Genomic DNA, 3,193 nt, shown 5'->3' with positions numbered 1-3,193 from the left:
TATATATATATATATAAAATTATCGGCATACACACATATCTGCATATATTTAAGTATATGTACCATTATATATATAATGTGTAAGTGTTTGTGTGTGTGTGTGTGTGTGTGTGTTTGTGTCTGCGTGTGTGTGTATTTGGGTGTGTATGTATATTAAAAAAAGAAAGTTTTGAGTGAAATGAAGTGAAAATGGTGTGAGAAAAATAGGCGTCACCTGAAGTTGGCATTTTGTGCACACAAACACACACACACACGCACACTCGCAGACTCAGACACACACACACACAGACGCGGGCACACGTACACACACACACACACGCACATACATATATATACCCGCACGTATACATCAAATAAATTTTTTAAAAAATAAGAGAAGTAAGTCTACCAATTAAGCGAACTTCCAAGACCCTGAAACATTTGAGTGGGGAATGCGAAAAAGCGTAACAAACTTATCCAGGTTTCTCAGGGATTTCTGTTTTGCTTTTTTTTTAAGTCTCCTTCCATTTGTATCTGTGTCTCCCCCCTCTCTCCCCTCTCTCACTCTCCCCCTCTCTATCTATCCCTCTCTCACTCTATCTCTCTCAATCACCGAGATTTCTTTCACTGTGAAACAAATTTGGTTAATAAGGCAAACTGCATTGTCTGACTTTACATGAAATGATTTGAATATAATCTGATCTTACTCTGCCTAAATCGTTTCACTTAAAACTTTCCACAAAATCTCCAGCAGAAAAAGCTTAAACACACACAGAGTAAGAAATACAAATGTTTCTTTCTTTCCGGAAGAAAGTAATATTTTATTGGCAGTTAGCACCGAAGACATTTATACAGTATATTTTTGTTGTTCGTAGTTTTGTTTTGAACTATTCATGCTTGCATGAATTTTACTATTTAAACTCATGTTTTCTCACATGTTCCCTTTCATTTTAGCCTGTTTTTTCTGTTTGTTTGTAAGGAATGTTTTGCCTCTATTTTTTTCTCTCTCTTTTTCTTTTCTTTCATTTGTTACAGTAGAAAGCACGAAGATTAATTCCAGATGTGTATCTGAAATAATAGGAATACCTTTATATATTTATATATATTTATTGTTTACTTGTTCGTTGTTCTTCGTGCATGTTGTCGGTGGTGGTGGTGTTGCTATTATTGTCTTTATTTTATTTTAGTGTTACCCTATGTCCGATATGTTTTGGTCAATGATGTTCATTCAAGCATGGGGGACTAATTCTTTTGTACACCGTGAGAGATTATCTCTCTACAAGACAAACCAGCAGAATGTTCGAGAATAACTGTTGGAGATGAGTTTGAAAACTCGAAATATCGGCGAAACTATCTTACAGGTACGCATTTACTCAAACGCAGAGAGATGACTGACATCTATTCCTGAAATGGCTGGAACCAAGAAATTTGAAAGACGGCATCACAGTTTTCCATTCACAGAGTGAGCTTTTGTTACTTCATATTCGATGTACTCCCACGAGTCTTTTTTAGCTGCTGCTAAACCTCACCGTTTTATTTATATCTTCTATAACAGACAAACGATAGTGCCAGTCAGAAGCATTAAACACCTAAAAAAAAAGCAATTCATGTCGCAACATTTATTTTCTGTATTTTTTTTTTTTTTTTTAACTGCTGCTTATGGTCGAATTATGATTGAATTGTGTTTAGACCACTAACAGCAACAATAACAACCAGCAAACGATATGTGATAGATCTTTAAAGTGCGAAAATAAACTCGTGTAAAAGACATAATAATGTATCATTTTTGACTGTCAGTTCAGAGTATAATACAGATAGTAGTAAACAATATATAAAACACCTAGAAAAAAAATTAATGTATTCCTTAATCCTTGATATCTTTGTGTGGGTTATCCTCAGCTTAGAAAAATTCTTAGTACGTTGCCAAGGACAACTAAATAAGGTCAGTAATTGCACATACAAAGGATTGTTGAATTTGATGTAGATGCATGCGCGTGATGAACCTGCGACGCACATTCAGTTCGTCGGGAGCTTATCACTTTTGTATAGCCGTGACACTGAAATTCTCATACCATAAGTTGTAGTTGATTAACTCCATGATATGGCATCTGCTTATTTTGATGTTTCAGAAAAGATAAAAAGCTAAATTGACATTAGCAGAATTCGAACCCCCGAAACACAAAACTTAGATTACACTGTCAAGTAAAATTTTAATGCTTTTTTTTTTTTTTTTTTGTCAATGAGTATTATTTCTTATTTATTTCTATTCTAGAAATCAAAGGAAATGACTACTATTTCCTTCAAACTTGACTTTTGTGACCTGGACGTCAATGTTTTGAAACTGACATATTTCCTATTACATTTCAGACATATTCAGCACAGACTTTCTGAAGCAGAGATATCGTAATAGCAAATATTCTGCTCAGTACCACAGATTTGCTTGTCAGTTGCTTGACCATAACCGTTTCAGCATGTCCCTTAGTAGCTGACAATATGTGCATCTCTGATCATGAGCAAGAGTAGTTGGGGAGCGTCATAGCTATGTGTTGAATAAATATAACAAAAGCAGTTTGAAGGAAATATTAGCCATTTTTCGTACTTTCTAGAAGTAAGCAAATAAGAAATAACAATGCTACCCAAGTACAAAAATCATGTTACACAGTGTTATTATTATGGCTCAGTCAGAAGACAAAGAACAACAACCTGGATTTTTGTAGGACTTCCGTGTCTTATAGAGGAATGTTTTGTAGTTCGCTGCTAACAAATATTAAAACTTGTGTAAGTAGCTCAGTGGCGATGTGTAGACAGGTTAGCATAAAGGGCAGTCTCCTAAGGACTCACCTCCGTGTTGTATTTGGTACTGTTCTTCCACTTTGAGAACCACTTTCTCCTGTATCTTTTAACAAGCAATGGCACTACATAAGGAAATGTGCAATAAGAAGTAGAACATTCAAACAGCAAGTTATTACAAGAGTAGATTCGGATATCCTGATTACTATTAATCCCTTCTTATTCTGGCACAAGACCAGCAAATTTGAGGGATGGGGAAGTCGATGGTATCGACCCTGGCGCTCAACTGATACTTATTTTATAGACTCCAAATAGATGAAAAGCAAAGTCGACCTCAGCGGAATTTGAGCTCAGAACGTAAAGACAGAGAAGAAATGCCGTTAAGCATTTTGTCCAGCTTGCTATAACGATTCTGCTCGTAACT

General features: G+C 35.5%; 1 long non-coding RNA gene across 1 annotated transcript; it reads left to right on the top strand.

The window, feature by feature from the left end:
• The first annotated feature begins 665 nt into the window (after positions 1 to 665).
• Positions 666 to 2,989, top strand: LOC128247425 (uncharacterized). The gene is made up of 3 exons (XR_008263812.1): positions 666 to 755; positions 1,167 to 1,441; positions 2,347 to 2,989. It is a non-coding gene; the product is annotated as an uncharacterized LOC128247425 (long non-coding RNA).
• Positions 2,990 to 3,193: the final 204 nt, after the last annotated feature.

The sequence above is a fragment of the Octopus bimaculoides genome, chromosome 3, assembly GCF_001194135.2.
Source record: "Octopus bimaculoides isolate UCB-OBI-ISO-001 chromosome 3, ASM119413v2, whole genome shotgun sequence".
Classification (NCBI taxonomy): domain Eukaryota; kingdom Metazoa; phylum Mollusca; class Cephalopoda; order Octopoda; family Octopodidae; genus Octopus; species Octopus bimaculoides.
Note: the sequence above shows the minus strand (reverse complement) of the source record. Positions and strands in the feature narration are given on the sequence as shown.